Source organism: Strix aluco, chromosome 14 (assembly GCF_031877795.1).
Source record: "Strix aluco isolate bStrAlu1 chromosome 14, bStrAlu1.hap1, whole genome shotgun sequence".
Taxonomy (NCBI): Eukaryota; Metazoa; Chordata; class Aves; order Strigiformes; family Strigidae; genus Strix; species Strix aluco.
Genome location: NC_133944.1, coordinates 13715926 through 13742500, shown reverse-complemented (window position 1 = coordinate 13742500; position 26575 = coordinate 13715926). Strand labels below are relative to the sequence as shown.

General features: G+C 38.7%; 1 protein-coding gene across 9 annotated transcripts in view; it reads left to right on the top strand.

Annotated features, from left to right (window-relative positions):
* ZNF536 (zinc finger protein 536) overlaps positions 1-26575 on the top strand; it is a 352727-nt gene that overhangs the window by 120903 nt on the left and 205249 nt on the right. Inside the window, exon 1 of one of the 9 annotated variants that reach the window (XM_074839496.1) lies at positions 9161-9226. The exons of the other annotated variants lie outside the window; for them this stretch is intronic. The gene's annotated coding sequence lies outside the window, so the exon portion shown is untranslated. Of the gene's footprint in view, positions 1-9160; positions 9227-26575 lie in introns of those variants that run through there. 9 annotated transcript variants of the gene reach the window in all.

Genomic DNA, 26575 nt, shown 5'->3' with positions numbered 1-26575 from the left:
GTAAATATTCACCATGTTGATTAGTTGCAGAAGTCACATGCTGTTGTTTACGTTTCCTCATTGGCTAATAGATGTAACTGGAAGCAGATGCCTATCCTAATACTCTCTAAAAGAAAATCTATACTAAATAGACTAAAAACTCAGCTCCTCCTTGGGGTTTTGCTTTATTAGCAACAAAAACAGTAAAATAACAAGAGTCAGTCGATGCCTTCTTCCTAGCTTTGGGTGTTTCTGCGTTTGCTCCCCTGGGTTGCATCGTGCCCTTGCTGGATGAGGTGCAGATCCCGTGGAGTGTAATGACAGCACTCTTGTTGACTTCAGGAGGAGGCGAATTCTCTGCCGGAGCGTCGCGGTCTCCTCACCCTGCTGGGATAATGCACTACCTGCTCCAGGCCCACACGGGAGCCCACTTAACTTTCCAGCAAGTGCTCTGCTTGCTGACAGGTGGGGTTTAACAGGGAGTCACAGCCAGCCTCTTAGACCAGCCAAGCCACTAGGAATTACTGTGTTTCAATGTTACAGTCTGATACACAGCTCAGGGTTACTTTGACAAGTCATTGAAGTTCCTTTTTTTCATAAATGTTCCTGCTAGTGAAGCTGGTTTGCTGGAGTACTCAAAGTTCAAGTGCAAAAGGGCAGGATCAACACAGAACAAACATTTGCAACATCAGTGGATGTATGTGAGAAATGGTTCTGAATATCTCTTAATCTCTAATCTGAAGTAAAACTTTTGTTTAGGTTTCCCTCAATTCAGTTTCTTTCCTGGGACTGATAGCTTCACTGTTATTTTTCCTAGACTATTTATGTGGAAGGGGGACTAGACAGAATAAAGCTTAGATTATTGTTGCTCCATTTCACTCTGGTAAAAGTGCTACTGGGGAGAACACAGGATCCTGGCTGTCCGTGTTCCATTAGGTTTGTATTTAATTATGGTTCTTCCTTTTTCTCCAGGCACTCTCCAGCTTCCTGGACCACACACTACAATGTTTAGCTGGTCACTGTTTTTTTCAGTCCTGCTGAGCACCCTCAATTCCACCTAAAGTGAATGGGAATTGCTGAAGCTCAGCACTCTCTAAATAAAGGCCCCTATTATCGATGTCACTGTTTGAGATAATAACTTGTGCCATGCATAAAGAGTGAAATCACTGTGCTTTTTTAATTCCTTCATATGAGATTTTGCTACTCTTTACTTTTCTCTACTGTTCAATGGTCCAGCTAGATAGCATGGCTTTTGAAATAGGCGATGCCTTCTCTAATTAGGCACCATTGCAGTTACTGATGGATTCAGACAATTTTGTGTTCAAAGTTAATGAATGTTGGCTTTGATCAGCCTCTGACTGTGATTGGTAGCGGGTAGTTTTATCCATGCTTTATGCAACTCACCCAAACCTCTTGGTTATACAGAATTGAGCTAACAGTCTTACACAATGAAAAAATAAAATCCACCAAGTGAGCCATTGTCCAAATGTACCATGTGCAAGATAACCCAGCCTACCTGACTCCTAAAAGAGATGCAAGGGAAGTGTAGGAAAACCCAAGTGTTTCATTTGAATCTTAAGTATGTGGTCAGAGGTTGTGCTGCCAAAGCTGTATATTCAGTTGGGTTCAGTACAGGTGTCTTCCTCCTGCAGAAGCCACTTGGCCTCCTGCCCTGGCCCTACTACCCCAACACTGTGAGTGACGTTCTAGAAAAAGGTGTCAAGCTCAAGTAATCAGGCTGCCTTTAATGATCTGTGCAGCTGTCTCTGTCTTCTCTCTGCACAGTTTCTAGATGCAAGGTACGTATGTCTGTCCCACACCTCTCCACGCTGCTTCTCTCCGTGATGCACACTTGCTGCATCAGAGCTCACAGGGAGGAAAGTGAACCTCTGTGACCATTGTACTGGTGCTTTCCCCGTAGGGTTTTTGATGAATTTGCATTAGATGATTATCCCCTCATGCATGTCTCAGAAAGGCAGGTAACTCCACATTGTCAGTTTTCCATCTGTAGCATGTGGATAATTATACTTTTCTGCCTCACATGGGTGTTGTGAGCACTAATTAGTTAATGTCTTTTCAGCACTTTTATCATACAAATACTAAGCAGTTATTGCTATAATTATTATTTCTTATTATTTTGTTGTTCTTCAAATAAGGGATTTTGAGCACTCGGTTATGTCTGAGTGTTTGAAAGTATAACTTTATAACTTCATATACATTAAATGACAGTGTTATGGTAATGCCAGTCGGTTGCTTTAAAAGGCTGATGTGTGTTTTATGCTCGGCAATTCACAAATCCACCCCAACTGAAGCAGCTTTTTCTTCAAAAATATGCCTCTGAAGCAACAAGATCATGCCACCAAACACAGAAATCCAGTGTCTGTAATATAATAAGGCATAACACAGTTTACATTAGTTGATTAATAGTGCATGCTTTGGGTGTGCTGTGAGCACTGGAAAAAACTCAGTTGGCTAGAGGGAATGTGGCTTTGGACATCAATGGTTGAACTACAGCCGTGTCAATTCAGCAATGTGGTATTCCTGAGTTCGTGCCAAAATCACTGGACTTCTGCAGAACTTTAGGTTCTCTTGAACCCCAAATTTAAGTAAAACTTAAAAAAAGCCCAAATTAAGCAAAACTTAGAAAAGATTAAGGCATCACATTTCCTGTGATTTGGTGTGGAAAGCACATGCCTACCAAGGGTCATCCAGGGGACGGTGAGCCCAGTCAGAATAATGCTTCCTCAGCTGCAGAACCCAGCCCCAAGATTCCCTTGGCCTTGGGATTTTCTAAGGCCAAGGGAATGCCTTATGCTCTATATGACATAATTTTTAAGTCTGGAAATCCTGTTTTTTGCACTAGGGAACTGAAACGCAGCAGTGTTTTTCTCAGAGAAGGGGAATCCTGATGTGGGAAAGCTACTTCGTGCAGATGGAGGGCCCAGCTTCTGTAGCAGGCTTCCTTTTTCTGGACTACTGTGGAAGCTGTTCCATACAGTCTGAGGACAATATAGAAGGATAATGGCATGAAGGATTCAATTTCCCAGGCGGAAAGCACAGGCATGGGAATGAAATTCTTATGTACAGTCACTCGGAATTGGATGCAGAACAAAGCAGATCTCTGGCAAGCATCTGAAGAACTGATTGATGATGGACCGCTGTGGGGGGAAGGAGTGGAGGCTGGCAGGTAGGGATGGGTGGGTTGGGAACTATAGGAAGCTGCAAATCATCAACTTCTGGTCCACGAAGACCGGGAAAAAGGAATGCAGCTCAAGCCTTAAGCCATCTTTTTCTTGGAGCCTCTTAAGGATCCATGAAAGCATGGCTGTAATTGGATTAGAGTTTGTGTGGAAGCACAAAGCCCCTGTGCAGATGTCCTTGACTTGCTATCTGCTTCCCTTGTGGAGCAGCTACGAATTTTGCTGGTGAGGAGAAGGCCATCGTGTTAGGCTGTTGCTGGAGAGTGCGCTTTCCAGGGGGACTCCTCTGTGCTGCATCACAGCCAGTTTCCTGCTCTGTGACCACATGTGCAACTGAAGTGGCTAGCTCATTCCAGACCAAACAGTTAGCTCTGTGTGGCATGTGGTGGTACAGAGCAGGGGGACAGCAGGGCTTGGACATGAGCAAGGTGTGGAGGTCTTTTGGCAGTGCTTTGGAGAGAGGAGGGCTGGGGCAGGGTTCAATATGATAGGCTTGATTGGGCTGCCAGGTTAGTCCTCCCGGCAGAAGGCAACTGCTGCCCTGCTCAGTTAGATGGATCACATCAGGATTTCTTTCGTTCGCAGCCTTTCCCATGGGATTTTCTGTGGGAAGGTATGATCTCCTCCATACAATAAGCTGTCAGCCTTGTGACAGCTATATAGTGCCTGGACTGGTTTGTCTGCAAGTGAGGATTTTCAAGCTAAGTCTGTTTCTTACTGAGGATTGTCTGGGAGTGACTAGAAAAACAGAAGTACCCTTTTTTGAGGGTTATTTTGAAAATGTCTATGTTTGTAGAGTAAGGACGCTGTATATGATGTAGATAAATAATGTAGGAGAGTCTTGCAGCTCTTATGTAAACTGACAAGGTTTTCTTGCAGAGTTGGAGCCAATGTTAAAAATTCTTAGGCTTTGGTAAATTCAGCTCTAAAAGCAATTTAAAATCTACACTTAGGATGGGAATAATTTTAAGTTAAATGCCTAATTAAATACAGAGAGAGTATGTATTTTTGAAATGTGAAAACTCTTTTCTTGTAGTTGCCTGTGCTTACTACATACACACTGCAGTATTTTATGGCTTGCACCTGAAGTTACTTACGCACTATGCCTAGCAGCTATATGCATATCCATTTATGTGACCTTGTAATCAGTTTATTAGTGTTTTAGTGCCTTGTTGCTGTTATTTTTATCAGCCTAAGCTACAAGAAGTTAATTTCAATAGAATTTCATAAACTAAGATTGAAAGAAGTAGTTCACCAAAAGTTATGAAGCAATGGATACAGTCCAGTCATGCCATTTTTTTTCCTGTTTTCAGGGAAGTCACAATGTAAGCTCTAATGTTTTGTTGGTTTTGGTTTTTTTAAAGTGTTAATTTTACAAATATCCTTATAATGTGTTTTCAGAAAGACAGTTTATAGAGATGTAACATTTTAGAAAACAAGCAGATATCTCTGCAGGGAAAGAATTGCTACATTTTAGCTCAAGCAAGTCCTTTTTCTGGTCCCAAAATCCTGTCTGTTTTTTTTTCCACAACTATATTGGCTGGTCTGGTAAAAGCTATTACATTTCTGTATAACACTTGCCATTCTTAGAATAGACTATCACAGTTCCAACAACACACCTACTACATACTGTAATCAATTTTATTTAATTGATGTCAGAATTAAATGCTATTTTTTTTAAATAAATGCATGAGTGGATTATCTGGAGAGAAGATTTTTAGGACCTACAATTGTAGGATGCAAAATTTATTAAGAGGCCATTGCCAGTATTCATTTTGTGACTGTGACTAGGTGTTGCTTTATTGTGGTAAATAAGCATGAATAAAAAACCAACTTTCCAATGCATTCCCAACTGATAGGCTTATGATATTGTGTGCCTGTATCATAAAATAGCAGATCATCCTGTTGGAAAACAAAACAAAACAAAACTCCGTTAATTAAGCACATACTTGTATCTTTTTATAATGTTTTTTAGAGTTTTAGGAAGGGACAAATCCCGTGGTGTCATCCATGAACATAGCTGAAGTAAAAGTGACCCACTTTTAGTTTGAGCGAGAAACACCGTAATAGACTGGGTTGCTATTATAGAAGGTTTATTATTATTGGTGTATAAACTAGCTGGGGGCTTAAACACAGAGCAGCTGGGTAATTCAGCTAGCTCCTGGATCCAGTTAAAAAAAATCTATGTTCTGTCCACAGTAGGGGAATGGTCATAGCTGAGAAACTACTATATATTAGATTGTACCACACCTGTGGCATGTTCACTGTTATAAGCTGTGTAGGCTGTAGAAAACATTAAATCCTCTCATTACTGCCTTACATAAGACAGACACTTCAAGCAGTTCCACATTTATCTGAGATTACCAGTTAAACTCATTAAAAAGCAACTAGGGCTTGTTCACTCAATTGGATGTTTTCAGGATTTTGGTGTGCTTTGTGATTAACAACAGTATGTCTTTGATTAGGGAGATGACATTTTTGGGAAGACTTACCCTTTCTGATTTTTTGTTCACTGGGTAAGACTGAGGTGACAGGTATGTTGCTAACTCTCTCACCCTTTGTTGGTAAAGCTAAACTTGTGAAACTGGAACTAGAATCCTTTTTTTTTTTTTTTTTTTTTATTTTTTGTAATTTGAGGAAGAAATGCACCATTAACACTTCAGGTTCTAGCCAAGCTCAGGCTCTGACAGCAATTACAGGCAATTGATGGAATAAATTGTTTGGAAACCTCTTTATCATTAATGTTTCCTTTTTGTTTGTACCAAGTAAATGAGGGAAAGAAACTTTGACTTGTAACCAGTTAGCAGTACATTGAACTTCCTACCACCAGTGTCCTGGTTTTCTTTGGCTGTTTTCTTTTTTCTCATTTCAGATGTTTTCACATTAAGTTGCACACTTGTTGCTACTCACTAAATAAAACCTTACTAGTTTCTTTAAGCCCGAAAGTAAACTTAGCCCAGTGTATGATTTCACAGAAGTCAATGGGGCCATATTGGTGGATTCCTCTCCTGAGAAACATAAATGCTTTTAGGATCAGAGCTGACAGGCATGAGCTTCCATGGACAGGGACTGTTTTCTTCTTTTGTACTAGGAAGTTATTGTCTCCTTAGCTGTAGTGCAGGGTCCTGGATCTGAATCTGGCCAATATGAGCTGAGACATTCAGGCACTACTGTAATACAAATAAGAATAATAATGGTATTTAACATTGCTTTTTTCATAAATCAATCAAAGAAGTCAAAGCAGCAGGCATAACTAATATTACTTACAGTCAGATAGGGCTACATCTCTTTCATAAAAAGTGTTTTTCTGCAATATTTAACCATTGTTGGCAACAATCATCAATATTAATCCTTAACAGCAACATGATAACCAAGCTAGCAGATAAAATGGCTGTTAAAAAAGTAGGAAAAAAGGAATAATAGGATTGTGGAATTTTAATATTCTCCAGCTATTTATTAAAAAGTGCTTATTTTGTATGTGTTTATTTCTAATAATCAACTGTAACATTACTTTGCAAAAAACTGTAATTGCTTCTTAATTTCAAATCCCAGTTCCTTTGTGCTGTATACAAAGGTAGGATATTTCTGTACTTATTGTTCACAGCACTCTGTGTAAAAAATCACGTTCATTTCAAGAAGCTGTTATGGTATTGATTCTGGTAAAGACTTCCATTAACTGACCAATCTAAATCTCATAAGTGATGTCAGGATAGTTATGCATTTGCTTGGTTCAAGTATTCAGCCATTATGTTAGAATGCAGGCAGTGTCTGAATATGGCTGTTAAATTATTTCTAAATACCGAACCAGAACAGCTTAACAGTTCTGCAGTTTGAGACTGACACAAAAATGACAATCTGCCACCTCTTTGTTTTTTAAATATTAACGTTGTATTGGGATAGTATTTTTGGAGTAAAAACCTGTGGCACGAGAGGATAAGTGACATAAACAAAGGCAGCTGGGCTGCATGAAATAATGGAACAATAAGGCCCTTACAGCCGTTCTCATCACTCCAGTATGTTAATTAGCATTCTGTTGTGGCCGCAACACTGAAAACATGTAATCTGTATTGGTGTACTGTACAGCTGTGAACACACATTCTTTTTTGTTAGTCCCTAGAGTTAGCCTTGCCATTGGCATATGTGTGTGGGCCAAAAGTCAAACCATCACCACTAAAATACCATGCTATAGAAGCAAAAGAGATTTTCTTTTATTTATTTCCATTGTAACCTGTGATGTAATCTGGTTACAGAGCTTCTGTCTGTCTGCTGATTTTTTTATATACACATTTTGCATGTGTGTATATATATGTGTGCATATGAGTATGTGCATGTGAGCACGTGTCTGTGTATGTGTGCAAAGGAGCGTGTGTATATAAGGCCAAACTAATAATCTGAAGTGGTTTAGGAAGATAAAATGTGCTATAAATAAATAAAAGCTTTTCCTCAATAGAATAATTTAAAAAGTCCACCATGAGGAACATTACAGCTATATTTTCTTTTTCATGAGTAAAGCTAGTTTGATACTTTTATTTGTAATTTTATTAAAGAAAAACAGTTCAGAAATCATCAGTGCTTCAGTGAATTCAGCTGCACGGGCATGGAATGCTTTCATTTTTTAAAATGTTGGTAAAAATCTGTAAAAAATCAGTAAAAACAAAACAGAAGAAATATGATTAAGGAAAAAAAGTTTGTCATTTATACTCCCTTTTAAAAGAATTCATAGTAAAGTCAGGATCTCAGCCCACTGTGTCCATGTTAACCTTACTTGACCAGGGGTTAGAGGAGACCACCTAAGGATGATTTGGTCAGATGGAATTCATTCCCCATTTGAGGGGATTGGTATTTCTTTGTAGTGCTCCTATAATTTAAAAGCATGCTGACCTCTTCTAATGCACAGGTATTTACCTAGCAAAGAAGCCTACCTTTTGGATTATAAATTAGATTTAAAATTAAGAAATAAGATTTCTAGTACTTCCTCTTAAATGTACATTTACGCAGCAAATATTCACTTGTCAAACCTGTTTGCTAGTCTCCATTTATTACTTCGTTGTGATGATCTCTGTACTCGCACACATGAAAAAAAGAGGTAGGAAAATTTTTTCTTAGAAAATAACTTGCGGTGCTCTTGGGTGAATACATCCTTTATCCATACTCAGATGATAAGAGTGAAGGCTTAGCTCATATTTCTGCACTAATCTACTTCAAACCTGATCTTGAAAAATTACCCTCATTGCACAAAGAAAATACAGCATTTAAGTCACCATGCTGATCAAATTTGGTTCTGCTTTTTGACTGTGGAGGGAACAAATTGTTTGGTGATTCTGTGATGTGAACCAGCGTCCACTAGGGAACTGAGTAAGTTTTTTGTTTTTTGTTTAACCACTTTCTTTCTTTCCCAAGTAGATTGTAACTCTTTTAACGAGACGGATACTTTATTAAAATATTGTACTTGTATGCAAAGTATTGAAAGGTTAAAAATAAGCTTAGTACTTTATATTGCTATTGATAACATGATTTTAGACTAGGGATACTAACTATTTAGATTTCATGCTTGCATTACTGTTTTTATGGAAATAAAAATCAGGAATGCTGCTTTAAAAATTAAATTTCAACAGAAATAAAATACAGGCTGTCAAAAGGGGAATAAGAACAACAACAAAAATGTTAGTAGCTGTCTCTGAATTTGTCTTTATAGTGGTAAAAGTATATAATTAATAGAAGAATTTTAGCTCCAGATGTGGCTATACTATAATAGAGCCTTATAAATGCTACAGAAAGAAAAATTGCTTGGAACGAATGAGAACCAAATCAAGAGCACACCTGGGTTTGACAAAGATTGCATTTACTGACTGCTGTGCTATCACATTACAGAGAAAGACCAAGTCTTTGGGAGCAGCTGTAGAGAAAGGCCTGGCAAATCTGCATGCAAATAGCAGCACATTGTTAACTTAATCAGATGCCGAGGAAAAGATGTGCCAGACCATGAGGATGATCTATAAACAAGTACAGAGTCCAGAGAGATTGTGAGGGCTAGGCAGATTAAAAAGGTATACCACAAGGGTTCTGTCCTTGGGTCAGATTCTCGTCTTTTATGTTGCCTGAAGGTTACTGCCATTCAAGCTAACTTATCACAGTGTTTGTTATAGCCCATTGTAGTAAATTTGTCAAATAGTACCCGGTTTGTTCTTTGCACGGATATAAATAATTGCATATTATTTTGGGAGTTTGGTAGCTCTTTGTTCCTTGCTGGTAGAGATACGGGTATTATTTTCTGAAGGAACAGTGTGTGATTTCATAACTCCCATTAAATAATATTACTGTATAAATGTCCCAGTGTAGTGAGATAAGAAATAGTGTGATACACTGTATAAAGGGACAGATCTTCCATTAAAAGAAAAATCTTTCTGATAAACTGAAGTGCCCTGACAAAAATTGTCTGAAGTTAAAGACACCTGCTCTTCATATAATTTATTAATATTAACGGGAATATATGTTTAAAATCTTCTCTAAGTCTAATATCATAAAAAATAAAGAAGTAATACTATTTAATCACCCACAGCTTAATAGTGCCTTAGTTGTTTACTGCCATTGCACTAATTGCTCTGTACTAATGTGTTTTTGTGTGATTTCCAGTAGTGCTAAAAGAACTGAGATCCATAACCAATTAAATATAGTGTTTTTATGTTAAAAATATATCTGCTGTAGACTACCAAATGAACAGTGGTATTCTTTTAAAAACAAGAGAGAGTTGGCAGTTGCATAGCTGCAGAGTAATAGGTATTTTTCATTGCATCTTTTCGACAGTGACATTGGAGTAATCTTAATGAATAAGCAAACTGCAGAAAGCTGAGCATTTTATATTATATGATGGGCCAGAATCTCTTCTCATACAGTTATAAATCAGGTATAACTTTATTAAAGACAGAGGATTTACACCCACCCAAAAGAGGTGAACTCAGGCCTTTTGTTTCTGAAAAACGCGTTTCTTCTTTTGGAAATGTAACTTTTAAAATCTGAAATGCAGATTCATCTCACATGAGCACCCGAGCATAAATACTTCAGCTATACCTGCCACATGGCAAACCATGTACAGGGCCAGCTGTGCCAGGCAGGCAACCCAAACTGAAGGAAGTGGTTCGGGTCCCTGGCTATATCATAGGGAGCAGGACAGAAATGATGTTCAGAGACTTGTAGTAGAGAAAGCAACACAGTTTATATACTGTAGTGTACCCTGCCAGAGGGTTAATTGAGTAACATTGTTGTTGGCTCCAGAAGGAGCATGCTGCCTGAGACAGGGCACCACAGTGGAGGCTGAGAGGGTGAGCGAGGTGAGGGGAAATTGGACATAATAGCATTAATAATAATAATTAAAGACTAAGAGTAACAAAAGAACGCATAACTAATACACCAGTCTCTTGCTTTTTATTACAAAATTAATATTCATATGAATGCTATCAGAGCTATTCAGTATTAAAATGGTAAGACAAAAGCCACATTGTAATATATTATACAGTATATTACAAAGTGTTTGTTTCTGTGGATTTTGACCAGCTAAAAACAAACTAACAGCACAACCAAATAGTCTGTTTCTAGGTCTTCAGCACAAGGCCCTCAGTCAGCATAGGATCCCCAAACCCACAGAGCAGGAATGCTCTTCACTTTATGTGGGGGGAGGTAATGAGATCAATTAGATCCTCATCCATTGAACTGTAGACAGCTGTTGGTGCATAATAATCATCATTAGAGATGGGTGAATGTGGGATACTTGATTTGCCAGACTACCCGCAGGTATTCTAAAAATGCCAGACTTAACTCTTGAGTATTTTGAGTACTTGAGGCCAACGTTTTCTCTGAAGTCTCTCCTGAGACTATTGATCATAAAAGAAGAAAAAGGTACATCTGAGAGCAAGGAGAGCTAGAAGGCTGCCAGGCTGTTTTTCAGGGCTGGAGAAAGTTGAGCGGATAAACCCTGCCAGCTGCTATGTAAGCACCACCTTCTTTAGGGCCACATGGAGCTTGTGAGCAACTAACCCCAGTGTTAACCGCCATCCTGATTTCAAACCTCAGCAGCCATGCTCATTAGCCAGCTTCTTGTTCTCTCTTCATGATAGTTTCATGGTAGGAATTGTACCCTTTTTAGGTTTGGGTGGATTCTCTCTTCATCCCATGGTTCAAATGTTACCTATTAACAAGGATCACCCCTATTCTGGTTGTAGACCAACGCAACCAGTTTGTGTGTTAACGAAGTTAGTCTGATTTTGACATTGCTTTTTGGAGGATGGGTAATGTAACCTTAGCAGTATTTCAGTTTGAGCCTTTAAACCACCAATAGGCTTTATAAGCACCACTAGCATGTCCAGAATATGCAGTCACTGTGTTGTGATCTGCATTGTTTGTGGTTATTAATTTCAGACTTTTCTTTGAAGCCTAAGTAAATGCTTGTAGAGTTTGATACTTCTGTGTTAAAAACATTATAAAACCCTCTTAACTGGTGCTGTTATTCATATACATCCTTGCAGCTCCATACATTCTGCACTTTTAACCTTTATAATAATTCTTATAATTGAGAGTCCTTTTTCAAGGCAGCAGGTGCTGCTATTCCAGTAGAATAAATATGATATGTGTTACTACTGTTTAGTTCTGATTTGGTAGTGTAAGTAAACAATCCACTTGTTTCAGTGGGCTTCCTTATTCATTTATACTCCTTAAAATAGGTGTGACTTTCCAGTGTAAAATGATGGTATCTCCCTGGTTAAGTCATGTTAGTGTTTATGGGAGTTTAACAAAAACAGCCCAGCATTCATGGGATAGTGGGAATTAGCGTGAAAGCAAATACATGCAAGAGAGAATGTGTGTGTGAGATGAGGTCTTCTGAATCCTAATCGGAGTTTTTGACAGTGCTTCTGGCATATTCTTATGTCATTTACTGCTGTTGTCTGATACCTAGGTCTAAACCCATTCCTGATGTCAGTGTGTGTACACAGGAGCAACAGATTTCATCCCCATTTGGAAAATAATACCTAGATACCTTGCAAGTTGCTGTGAGGATTAATTTGTTAATGTTTGTAAAACACTCTGAATATATAAAGTGCTGTTGTATAAGTGTTTAGTAGTATTAAGTCCCTGTGCATCACTCATGTATCCTCAATATCAGTACAAGCTGTAGTTTTTGCTCTTACGGACTAGTAGAGCTTTGAAAGGAAGAAAAGGAAACAGAAATTATGGTTCCAGCAACTGGCAAAATAAAGCAACTGGCAAAATGTGCTCTATTCTACGTGCACACAGATAATGTTTGGGTAGATGGTCACACAGTACTAGTGTGCAAATATTTATCTGTTTGCAAAGAGAATCTCAGCCTTTATTGCCCAATGCTGCAAACCATTATTCTTGTAAACACCATTGGATTTCTCATATGCATAAAGACTATTTTTAAGACTAAGGGTCTGTGGAAAAAGAATCTAACATATCTTTGTAGATTAAATTGACTGTACTGGTTTTATGGCCTAGCATGTTTTTGGTAGATCAACTAGCTGATTGCACTTGACTATTAATCTACATAGTGGTCTTTCCTTAGATTGGCCTTCCTGATGTGTGCAAGGACAAATTAAGCTCATACACTTAAAACATACTGAATATCTGAGACAATGGCTAGATAGCAGGTAATAAGAATCTCTTAGTTCTCTTTGATGGTTGCACTGTCATCATCAGTTTGGTTATAGCAGCTGCTCCTTTCTTGCCGGTTGGTTTTATTTCCTGTTCTTGAATAATCTCATTCAGAGGAAGGTAAAGACAGCCATCTTCTTGAAAGCTGGTAAAATGGGATAAATGAAAGTGATGAAAGAAGACATCAAGCCATACGTTCTCTCTGTCTGGCATGGCTGAACTAGGGTTCAGACACTACTTTAGAGATTTCACTACACTTTTCATTAGAGAGATATCAGTAATGAAGTATCATGAGATGGAATATCAGTATCATCTGGGGAAGAGCCAGCAATGAAAATGTGTTTTGGGCTGTGAAATTTCAATGCATTCATTAATCAGAAGACATTTTACCTCTGTGATTCTGGATTATCCAGCCTGTTCTTGGCCTTGGTAGCAGAAGGCAGTGTGGAAGCTCCGCAAGTGCAGCAGCAGCATTCCTGACACTGCCTGAGAGAGGCTTTGTGCATGGTGTGAGCAGGACACTGCCAAACTCTGACCTCAGCTCCAGAGCTTCACAAGTATGTGAAGTTTCTTTCTACTTTTGATTTTTAACTAATGCCTAGTTCTTAAAAGTAATCATATTGTGTTTTGTGGAAATGAAAAGAGGAAAAATCTACATGAGAGAGACAGCAGGGGAATGTGAGATCTTACATTCACTTGTCTTCTCTCCAGTGCTGTTGTCTTCCAAACGGAATTTACTTTCCCTCATTTTTTTTGATTCCTTCTTCTCACTGGGTGCCTAGCTGTAACCATGAATGAATATATCTGACAGGTGGCCCAGCACTGAGACCCAGTATCACTTGACAGTTATGTAGAGGAAGGACAGTGATGTGCAGTCAGCTCAAACAGTGCCATGTTTCTCCTCCCTTCCCTATACCTAAAGTTATAACATTATGCTTTGGTCACAACAGTGAGCAATTAGTATGAACCAAGCAACATTATGGTTATAGCTGGTTACAGGTTACAATTACAAAGGTTACCACTGTGAGGAAAATTAATTGGCAATATTTTCTTAATGTTTTTGCCAACTACAAGAATTGAAAGAACAAAAGTTCTTTTATGTCCTTCCCCCATCACTCCAGCTCTTCCCAGATAATTCCAGTCATTCATCTCTTCAACTCAGAAGCATTTTAAATTAAGCTAAAGGGGGAGGTGATCATCACCAAGTAATTATAATTATAATCGGAAGCAAAACTTGAAATGCAGTCTCCCAAGGTGATGCAGTTATTCCTCGGTGTCAAAGCAAATCCCCCTCTTCTCCATGCCCACTGTGTCCAGACATGGAGGGCAGCTGGAGTCTGACCCTAAAGTACAGTAATGTATTGTGGTAGTCTGCTGGTGTCAGAAATGGAGCAGGATGGAAGCAGTTGGGATCTCCCAGTATCTAGACCAATTAACTCCATGTGTGTCCTGATATCATCAGTTGTGATTGAAGCTGGCATTTCTGTGGTCTATACTGTGTGTTTTTCTGGTGGGCAAAAAGGACTCGTCTTGTGGTAGAGTTCAGCTTCTCTCAGATGGCATTCCAGTTTTTGAACATACCTTATTCTAAAGTAAAGCAGTGTTCATAAAATACAAGATTGAAAGACACGGCACATTTTAAGTCAGAGCTTCAAACACTACTGCAGTCCTGAACAAAGAATCTGGAATTTTGTCATTGTCTGTGCAAAGATTGCATGGATGTGAAGTGTTCCGTTGTACACAGATACTCTCCATTGCAGTCCTCTCCAGCAAAAGAGGCTGAAGCCTTTTTTAGCACAAATGACCATGTAAATACAGCATTGAGATACATGTTGTTTATAATCTTGACAGTCTGCTGTGTAGCCTCCCTATATTTTTTTTGTAAGTAGCCTCTGTCAAGCACAACTACTACATACGCCCATTTTTTTTTTAATACTGTGACTAATGACTGTGGAGATGCAGCAGTAGAAAGCAAGTATGGTGTATGGGACTTCCAAACTTCTCCTGCTTCAGAATTGTTTAGTAAATGTCACAGAAGCATAGTCTGTTGTAATTACACAAAATTGTATTAATGACTTTATTATTTTGTCCTGAGTGTGTTTCCGTTAGCAAAAGCACCTCTGAACAGGATCATATTTCTTCCTGTGTTGATCTGGGACTTGTAAGAGTGTCAGTCATTATCACTCATCTTGTAAATGTTTTGTTCTACTTGTGGGCACTTGTTTGACTTGTCTTCACTGTTCCTGAAGTTTCACCCAGGTTGCACTAAGGTCTCTTAAAGATGCTGCTGGCACAACTTTTTCATCTAGGCTTTCTTCCTACATCTATAATAGACTTCTTTGCAGCACTCTGGTCAAGAGAAAGCCACTATCTAATCATGACCATTTCTACACTGTAATGCATGAAGTCCAAATTCTGTGCTCTCAGCAATCCCTGTAGTCCAAAGCAACAGGCAATTTTTTTCAATAGCTGTGACATAGATTGAATTCCCATCCATTATCTTCACAAAAAATGATGCCTCATTTTTCAAAGTACTGATTGGCAAAAATTTTGTGGATCACTGTTTTTGATGATGATTATTTTTGTAGATGGGTTATTTGCTATGCTCTTCAAGTGCTCCCCAGGCTTTGACTCTTGATGTTGTCCAGGCAATTGAGCTGGTATACCATAGCCTGTTTAACTAGTCTCATGGGAGACTGTTTGCCTGCTCACTCACCTAAACTGGTGTTAGTGTAGTGTGTGGAGTGGAAAGTCTCCCTTCAGTTAAGGCAGTATGTTCCAGACCAGGGATTTTACTTTTGTTTGTTTGTTTTACATGGTTTCCCTATTTAGAAGCTGCTGTTGCTGGGTGACTGCTGGCATTCTGTTGGATAACTTTAGAAAGCCATAGCCTGGCTGAATAGATCATGTCACAACTCTAAACATTAGAGGTAGAATTGCATCCGGTGTCTGTTGTTGGCTCTTGTTCTGTCAAGGCTAGAAAAATGCTAACTGATTTGATAAGCAGTTAAAACATCCTCTAAAACAGGAGCATGAAATAGGCTGGATTTGTACTCAGTGAGAGCTCTGTAATGGCAGAAGTGTGCACGATCAGATATTCCTGACCTCTACCAATGGGCTATTGGCCCTTCTGCTACTCCGAGTTTTCACTGTCATCAGCTGTGCTGCCAGGGTCTGCTCTAGCCAACTCTTCTAAGCCATGGCCAGCTTGCTGGGAGCAGAGACCACTGGGCTCCTCAGTGCAGATTTCAGGCAGAATGGCAACTGGCGCAAAGCTCTTGCTTTGGCACCCTTCAGTCATCCAGGTTCTGTTCTTTATCCCTCTCTTCCCAGTTTTTCTCTTGCCTTGCCAAGGTAATGTGGCACTAGCAGAATCTTCCATTCTGGGCAATTATTTTAGGTACTCTTTGCCAGAAGACCCAGAATTAGGGTTTTTCCTCAAATTAGTTCCAGAAAAGAATCTGAGGAAAGGGAGACAAGAGGATGGATTTGTCAGCTTTGGTGTTGGCACTCTTAGGGCCATGTTTGCTGGCTCATTTTGTCTACCTTGTGAAACTTTAGGGCAGTCCAACAAAGAATTAGTTCCTCTTCGGACTGCAATCCCTGTTGTATCAACCCAAATGGCTTGCTTCTCTCTGGAGAAGCCAAAAAATACTAGCAGTAGCTGCCTGCAACAGGTTTCTCCAAAAGCAAACTGGACGTCAAGATGCAATTTGGGCATACCTCTTTTTTTCTGAAAGTTGTTTCAGTGAACAAAGGAAATTTTGCTTTTGGAATAGTTCTCTGCTTAACTGTGGTGAAAAATCCAATTTGATCTGAGATGTCTCTGCACAGCCCCCTCAGAGCGACCTCCCAGAACTGACAATTTTCTCACCTGTAAAGTTTGTTCCCCCTAAACCTCACTTCAGAGCTTGAAGCAAAAGTTGTGAATTTTTGCAGAGTTTCTTTGGAAGACCAGAATCTGTAGATAAGTGTACATTTAGCATGCTAAATGCACAGTCAACAACAGAAAGAGAAAAATGTACCTCCTTACTATCCTTGGACTCTTAAAGCAATGAATTGTCCATTTTTCTCCTCAGTTTTGGTGGGAAACCCTTAGCATTTAGTGTCCCTGGCTCCGGCTGTGAATAGGCACTACGGGTTCTCCCAGAAGGCTGTGGAGCCTTGGCTCTCAGCTCCTGATTTGACCCTGCAGTAGCTGCTTGAACTCTCCTCTGCTGAAAGTGAGCACAATCTTATTAAATATTCTGCACAAGACTGAGGGTTGGGGGTGTCTCTTTAAAAGCACTAGGTTAGTAGCAGCACAATTAGACTTTACTGTCTGTAGTTCCTACTATACCTCTGAAGCACTTGTATGGAATGCATGCTTCAAATTAAGTATGACCTGGTTGTCCAATCCCAATTACCTAAAGAATCCCTCAATTTGCTTAACAATTCCCTCACAGCTATTATGGCTCTGACTGATTGTCCCCAGGACTCTCTTAGGCTTACAGCTAATGTAATTGATTCTTCAGTAGTAGCCTGAAGGGCCATTTGGCTTCAACCATGGTCGGGAGATTTTTTTTTTTTAAGCTAAGTTAAGAGAATGGTGATTTTTTATAGTCATTCTGGTTTTGGAGGGTGAGGGTGGAGGGAATCATCTGGACACAGCTTGGAACAACAGTCCCTGCCAGATGGGGAAGTATTTTCCTTGGGCTCTCAGTTAAATTGGCTTTGGATGGAAGGTCTGTGTAGACTTCAAACCCGAATTTGGGTGGGTATTTCTGAAAAAGAGCTGTAGTGAAGGCTTCATTCTGACATTTTCCTCTCTTTCTTCCTCTTCATCAAAATAGTAAGAATGTTTGGGGTTTTCTCTGTACCTGAATGAACATCAGTCATGATAGATGCACCATTTCAGTTGTGACAAAACTATCAATCCTGAAATGGTCTCATTCACAAGGACTGTGTGCAAGAGTTGATTATTAGTTTATGGAGAGGTCTTTGACACTGTAAAGTGTATTGTCTAGATTATAAAATTTAGTAGACTGTGTTAGCAAATCTACATTAGTGAGGGCACTCATCACATCTCATGCTGTCATGTTGGGATCTTACATTCTAAGCTGCATTGTAGCTTTTTTTGAAGACTTGTACTTTTCACTGGGAAAAACTGGATAGCTGCAAACACAACATTCCATCAACCCTCACTTCCTTTTTTTCACTAAATCCCACAAAACCATAACTAGAACACCCAGTGGAAGTAGCAGGAGGTCAGTTTAAAACAGATAAAAGGAAATAATTCCTGACACAGTGAGTAGTGAACTTCTGGAACCTGTGGCAAATGGGAATTTGTAGAGGCAGACAACATCAGCAGGCTCAGAACTGGATTAGACAGTTTCATGGAAAACAGCTCAATATACAGATAATAATAAACAGGTCAATAAAGAGCTAAAAAAATGCCATAGCTTTGAGCCATGAAGGGTACTAACTTCCTACATATCTAGAACCTCAGAATTAAGGTGCTTAGACACTACCTTGTTGAGAATGATAAAGAGATGCTCAGAATTTCTTTTTCAAAGGTATATCTGGTATTTCTCAGCTTCTCAGTTCCTGCTAGGCAGGCTGATGAAAAAAAGCTCATAGGTTTACATCACTGAGGTAAACTAGTACCTCCTCTTTTTTTCATATCTTTAATTTCCTTCGAAAAGAGGGATGCACTTTATCTGGGAAACAGGCGAGAACAGCTATTTGATGGGTTAGGTATGAGAAGGAGGGAGGAAGAGAAAGGGAACGGGAGTGTGTCAGAACACAGGGGTCGAAGTGAAAGCTTACCAGGAGTTGCTTTGCTATCTGAAATACATAAGGAAGGAAATTACTCCATTAATGGCAGTTATTAAAGGGATGGTTCACTAAAAATGTTACTGAGTTTGGATCTCTACAGCTCTGTCAGTCTGTGAGAATGCTAGAGTCTCAAAAATGTCTTCAAGTCCAGAACTGTACCTAAAGTATACCTCTTACCAGGACAAACTAGGACCTTACTGGGCAATGGAGGACTCCACTGAAGTATTAGTGCTCAGACACAAGAGACTCCCTCTCCATTTCCCCACACCCCCCCCCCAAAAAAAAAGAAATGCTGGGCAGAGTATATGTTGTCTATATTGCTTAATGCATTTTAAAAAGATGATGTCAACATTAATTACTAAAATGATGTACTTGCCAACAGAATAATGCACAATATTCCCCACCTTCCTTCCATGTGCAGTCCATTAATTAATGTCTTTACAAAATGAACCTTGTAAGTAACAATTTAGTCAATTCCTGTAAAATATGATTTTGAAAAAAGTGCTCGTGGCGAATCAGTGGAAATACCAGCTGCCCTCTGGTGAAACACTCAGTATATTTTGGATTATAGAACACTCTTTTTCCTGCACAAGGTAAGGGAATACTGTCTAAAAGTTAGGTTATCTTTGTTTGCTTCTCACAGAAAAGGCATAGGGATCTTGAGAGGATTTCATTCTCTTTAAAGATGGGTGTCTAATTTAGGTAGATGAGATGCTGGAATGGCCTCAAATAGGCAAGATAGATCCTGTCCTAAAAAAAGATTAGAATAAAACCAGAAAGTGCAAGTCATATCATGTGCCAGACCATATCATAATCTGACAGAGAAATAGCTCCAACCAATACTAGCCGCATTTGTTTACAGGTTACATTTTCCTCATCTGTTGTTCTGTACTTGCAAAGTGACTCTGCATCTGCTTGAGATTTCAAGAGTATTGAACAAACTTGCCTGTTTCCCGATTGAAAATTCACTTTGATTCCCTCTTTAGCTGATGAAACTTGTTGCAATTAATGGTATATAACATACCAATGACAACTGATGCTGTGCCTTACAGAAACATTAAATACGATAGAGAAAACATTTCTGGTTAGTGACATCTCACAAGCAGTACTGATGTTTTGCAGTCTTAATTTAAGACAGTTCTTCAGCCCATACTTAAGTTAAAGAAAATTCATAATTTTCATGCAAAGCTGCAGAGTGGAAGCCAGTGAGTACCCAGTGAGGATACAATAGCAATATTAATGTAGCCATTGTGTGCATTCTGCTTGGTTATTCCAAAAATTGTTCACTGTAAATGCTTATTAAACTGTATTCCTTCCTGTGTAGGAAGTCTTCCAAATGAATTGATACCTCTTGACCTTTGAAAGAGCCCCTTAGATATCCCAAAGGTGTATGGTCCCCAAGAAGGAAAATGTTATTCAGGGTACATAGGAACTGTCAACTGATTGCCATGGAAGATCCTGCACAATAAGTAGAAGATCCAATGATAATGTTGAAAGTGGATGATAAATAGGAATCATTATAGGAACTTTTTGAGGAAAAGTGTGTACTTATTTTCAATTGTGATCATTGTAGTTGCTTCATGAAATTAACAATTGACAAAAAGGAAAAATGCATAAGTTTTGTTTATAAACATTTTTTGCCAAGGATTTTGTTGTTGTTGTTTGTATTGTGAACTTCTGGATCTAAGCTTCCCATATATTTTTCCTTCATTTAGGGAACACACAGACCTGACTGCAGACTGAGTTATAAAATAAATGTGTTTTATGTTCATTTTGCAGGTATGTTACTCCTCATTATTACATAGTTTGTGATTTGAGTAGACATGGCTGCAACTGAACAAAAGTATTTAGCATGTTCGGTATGTCAAGGCTGGAAGACTTAAAATTAGCCATATGAGTTTCACACCAATACGTGTGGATGTATGTTGTGTAACCAGTGCACCTTCTCTGCAGAGAAAAAGATTGTTGAGTGTGAGTCCCCCGCTGTGTGCACAGTGCATTGTATCTGCTCCCTGCTCCTGTTTGATGAGGTGCATGCTCACCTACAACAGAAAGCAGATTCATCAGCCTGAACCCAATCTTAGCTTGCCCTATATAGCAAATCAAAGATAAAGCAAACATTTTTCAGCATTAGTTTCAGTGTCTAAAAAATTAGGAAAATAATTACAACTAGGAATAATTCCAGTGCATTGTTGTTTTGTTAGTGTTTTTTCTCTGTCTTATATCACTGTGTCCTCTAATCAACTATTTTCTATTGCATTGATGTAGCCCAAAATGCACTGAGTTGATGGTGGCACTTCCACCAGTGGAAGACCATTCCACTACAAGGGAAATCATGCTTGAAGAGCTGGAAAGTCCTGGGGATGTTTTCCATCTGAAATTCCATTTTTATTTTCTTTCATGAAACCTTATAGAGCCAGTCAGTAATGTGTAAGGTAGGACTTCCTGTTCTCCCTGTATTCCAACTTCATGTTCCATTGCTACTCAGTAGTACTACAGAGAAATTTTTCTGAGCAGGAAGAAGGGTGAAAACCTTGCCAATCTGTTAGAGTAAGAAAGAAATTCTAGAACAGTGTGTTGCTGTAGTTAAATGGTGTGTGGCTTCTAGTGATGAAATTACACATGGGTGAATTTTTTCTTTAAAATGTTTTGTAAGTCAGTCATAGATTCCAGTACAATGTTGTTTGGGTTTAGTTCAGATTGTTTTCAGTTATTGAAAGTAATTTTGCAGGGAAAAAAGGTTTAACTAAAAATACTCACCTTGATTTTTGTGTTATGTGTTAAAGACTGTGATGAAAGATAAAGGATAAGGGTAAATTAAATCTTTTCCTGTATATGTGGTTGTCATTTGCATCAATAAGCTCCATATACCTACGGATTCAAGTTCCACCCTGAGATGCATACATGGGTATAAAAGTTTGTCACTGGTTCATCATGAGCTTGGACCAAAATTCATGAACGTTATTGGAAAGACTGTCACCAAGTTGGTTTTGGATTGGGTCCAGCATGTATATTTTTAAAATTTGTATCTCTCACTGTTTTAAGTCTTGGTATCTCTGCATATCATGGAGTTTGGTTGCTTTGTGATTTTTATTATTTATTTTTGCCAGCTCGTATCCTGTTGCACATTTGGTGGGACTTCCATGGCAAATAGGCCCTAGGGAGAAGTCTTGTAGCTTTCCATGAAAAATTTAACACAGGTGTTTTAATGAAAATCTGGCAAAACAAACTGAAGTTTGAAATATCTGATTTTCTGAACCCTGGCAAAAGACCACAGAACCTAGCAATAAATACTGATCCCACACCCAGATTACCAATCGTCAGCTGCTGTATCTGTCTCTGTAGTAGTTCCTGCCTCACAGCACGCGAGAAGCAATGTATTAGTTTAGCCCTAATGAAACCAGTGAAATATGTCTTTCACTGAAAGCTGTAGTAAGTTTACATCACATTTGCCAAGAGCATGTACACTAAAAATTACTGTGAATCAGTTAACTTGTGCCAACATGTTACTTTGTGATAAGTTGTTGTGAACCAATTTTCTGATCTTCTGTATCTGTGAATATTATGCTGAATTTAACTTGACTTTAGATGGTTATATTTGAGATGAGGGAATTCAGTCTCTTGCTGTTTGTTATTAGCTATAGGACCTTGAATGAGATCAGAGCTCCATTCTGCTAGTGGTAGTGCAGCCAGAGGCTTGGGGTGTTATTTCAGTAACTTCATCATTATGATTTAAAGAACTGAGTTAAAATTAAAAAAAAGTTGAGACTGATTACAGTGCTGGTAGGGAATTTACAATAAACTGTTTTTTAGAGATGAAAGAGGGGCGAAATACAGACAGTCTTACAGGACAAAGTGTCCAGTGGACAAAGCTGGTCCATTCCCTACATTGCATTTTGTCTCAAGAGTAGTTGTCTATTCAGGGTGGATTTCATGATACCAGCTCATTTCCAGTTAGTTCAAGTATTTGAAAGCAATGACATTAAAATAGATTTTTTTCCCGTTTGTCTGTCTCTCTCAAAAACTTTGTAACTTTTATTCAAGTTCTGCAAGAGGTCTGAAAGTCATCTGTGCTTCTCTGACACCGTGAGAATTAAAGTTGTTGAAGCAAAATTGGTAGTGTAAAGGGAAGCATGAAAACTTGTGTAATTTGAGATATAAGTGATTTTTTTTTCTTTGCCTTTTTTTTATTCTTGGTTAAGAAATTTACTTGTTTAAGAAATGAATTTGTATAAGAAAAGACACATATTAGTAATGTTGGAAGTAAAACATGTTTTCTTAATACACTGGTAGAATTATTCAAGATCAGTTGACCCTTCTGTAAATATGGCCTTAAGGACAGGAGGACCTTTGGTTTTATTGCTGTACAAATGCAATTTGCATAAGTTCAAATTGCCCAGGTCCGATTTTCAAACCAAACTAACTTTTTAACAGCATTTCAAACTTTATAGTTGCATTGGATTGGTGCTTATATTTGGGGTCCCTATTTTTTACATTGCTGTTTGGAATTATTAGCTCTGTTCATATTTTCTGTGAAAGATACAATTGAGCATGACCAAATCTTCCTGTGGCTAAAATTCTATATTTTATAGGATACTAGAGAGAGTGACTTTCTTCCAGCCTCTTGATCAGAAGACGGGAGAATTTAACTTCATCAAAGCAGGGCATTTAGAAATAGATGACTTAAAACTTTTCTTTTTTATTTTTCTTTTTTTTTTTTTTTTTTAAATACGTAACTGCTGTAATTCTAACAAAGTGCAGAAGAGTGCTCTTCATGCATGAAAATATGGCTCTCAAGTGAGAGTCCACTTGGGTTTTTTTTGTTTTAGGACTGGGAAAAAAAAAAATCTAAAATTATTTTTGAGGCTACAGAAAGGCTTATTCCTCAACAGTAGCAGGAGATGCTTTTCTTCCAGCTGGACAGTGTACTGATCAGTCAGTCATGTCTCATCTTAGGAATGAGGAGGATTGTCCTCCTTGACCAGAAGAACAGGGTCGAGGATCTGCAGAGCACCTTGCAGTGTCTGACACTGCTTCCTGCCTCAGTGCAAGGCACTGGTCAGCATTCCTACAATGGTGATTCACTCTGGGTTACACATTTGGTAAAGCTTCAGCTGTTCTTTAAATTAAGCGAGACATTATCATTTTTGAGAGATCTAACAATAACAGCCTACCAGATTCCTGAGAATAATAGCAGTGACCAACTGTGCAGGTCAGAGGAGCTGTGAGTGTGCATTTGTGAGGACTTTGGCTCTCCTTTGAGAATTTCAGACAGGAGCTTCTATTAAAGTGCAAAGTATTGTTATTATCTTTGTCCTTTATACATATTTAAATAGTACATGATAATCATCTCTGTGAACTCTTAACTATTCATAAAGGTGGCTGTCAGTAAGAGGCCTGAACCCGTGCGCCAGATCCAAATACTTAAAATGATAGATCATGTTGTAACCTTCTGAGAATTATTCATAACCTTTGTGTAGGAGGAGTTTCCTTTAAAAAGATAGGCTTTGTAGATGATTAGTGGGGGATTTAATTGTTCTGTTGGGATAATGATATCCAAGGATGGTGGAGAAACTTTACCAACCAGAAGTCCTCTTTGGAGATTTACCCGAGGGAAGAGCGAGAGGCGGGGAAGATGAAAAGTGGTTGAACCCTTTACCTTCATCCTGCCTCGTGTAGCATCTGATTGTATGGCACAGGGAGTCCCTATAACTACCTCCAGGTTACAGCTTCAGGTACCTATGTGCCCCTCCTCTCCCCCCCGAAAAGTGGTCAAAGAAGTATATGAAATGAAAGCTGGATAACGACATGGTTTCCCTGAACCATGAAAGTTTTGAGAACTTCATACTGATATATTTTGTAGCTTGGTAGTCAGAGCAACTACCTAGTTAGCACAGAAATTCAGGTTGGAGTCTCCAGGTTGAAGGTAATAGAACAGACATTTTAAAACATTAACTTCCCAGTCTCCAGGGATGACTTCTTGGGCTGCTGGACGTTCTTTGGCCACTTTTTCTGCTCTTTGACTTTAATCAGAATTTACTGGGTCTAAAAAACCATGCAAACACACCTTCTCACTAAAAATTTAATTAGAAGTAGCATGCACTGACAATCTGTGCAAGAAGTGTCTAGTCTTGTCCTGCTGCTTATCAACTGTGAGCTTAAAGCCACATGCTTCTTGGTGTGCAGCAATCCAACGTAGACAAACACCAACAGCCTCATGTGGAAGGGGCAGAGCAGAGGCCAGAAATACGGGCAGCACCTTTCCTTCTGTAAGTACATCATGCAGGACTGTGGGGTCTCTGGACGTTTACCCAAGGGTTTGCCAGAGCGAGAGCATTGCCTGCTTTCACGCGCGGCTGCATCCCCTTTGGTGCTCAGCAGGCCTTGCCAGTACAGGAAAGAGCAGTCTGTGCTTCCATGCACCAACGGGCTTGCGTCCTTCCTGGAGAATTTCATTCATGCTGATTGAGGGAGATACTGTACTCTTTCCTTTAGTTTATTTTACCCTCTTGGTATGCAGAGTATTCTTTGTTAATCTTCCTTATTTATTTAAATGTTAATTGGTCCTTGTTAATTTGGTTTTCTGTGCTGAAAGCCAAGGTCAACAATGAGTCCTTCCATGTTAGCTCTTAGTGTGATTACAAGGTAGTGTAATGTGTCTTGGAAAAAAGTAGTAAGAAGCCTTCCCCCTGTTTTTAATGTAACCTTTGTGTTAGGTAGAGGTTTGGAGGTTGAAAGAGAGAGAGAAAATGTATGTTCAACGCAGACTGAAGGGTCTTATTGATTGAAAGGGACTGTTAAATTAAAAGACAGTTGTTTTGAAAGCAAAATATCACTTGACCCCAAAGAGACAGGCAATTGTGGCCCTAGGGTTAGGTATAATAACAACACTGGTTTTGGTATGGGTATGCTAACAGTAGACCTGAAAAACAGATTTATTTTTTTTCCTTTCACTTCACTGTTTGTATATGCAACTTTCAAACTGCTGCTTTTGTTACTCCAAGAGCAATCTCTTCTGAGAACACCCTTCTTTTTGGCTGGAATGGCCATTTTATGAGATAAAAGTAAGATTATTTTTTTTTTCTAAACCAGATTCTGTTCCATGGGGCAAAACAAACAGAGCTATCATAACACTTTAAATAGTAATCAAATATGTTTTTCTGTTTGCATTCAAAAGGGTGGAAAGGTAACTTGACAAGATGAAAGAAGGAACCAGATTTGTGTATCCCCCCTTTCCCCAGTAACAGGTATAGAGTTTTAGAAAAGACTTCAAGGCAAAAAGAAAAAAGCATAGAATATACTGTTATGGTGTTATTTTTGTCTTTCATTTTTATGACAACTTATTTGTACTTAAAGAAATCTTTCCAAAGAGTTAAGAAGCATCATTAAATAAAGACTGTGAAATGTGCAATATGGCTTATTTATTTAAATGTTAATTGGTCCAACGAACACTTCTAATTAGCTCTATATTTGCTTAGCAAAAAGTTTTACAAATTCCAATTGTGAAAAGCAGCTATTTTGAGCTGGTAAGCATGTTGCAGAATCAGCTATGATTTTTCTATAGTTCTCAGCCCTTGAAGGCACAATTTAATTTTTCATGTATGCATACTAGCAACGGTAAACACTTGCGAGTGTAAAGAACCTTCTTTAATTAGCTGCACAACAATTAAAGGATTCACAAACTAAATTGAACCCTGTCTCTGTGCTTACTAGCTGAATTCTACCACCTGTCACAACAGCACTTTGTTCAATCTGTTATGCAAAATCATTATAGCAATATAGCTGAGGAAAAAAAAAGAGAAAACAGCAATTATTTCTTACTTTTCTCTTGAATTGGGTTATTTTGGGTTATACTGATGTCAGGTTCATTGAAGCTAACCTTTTGAAATCTGTAACAGCATAATACTTATATGGCA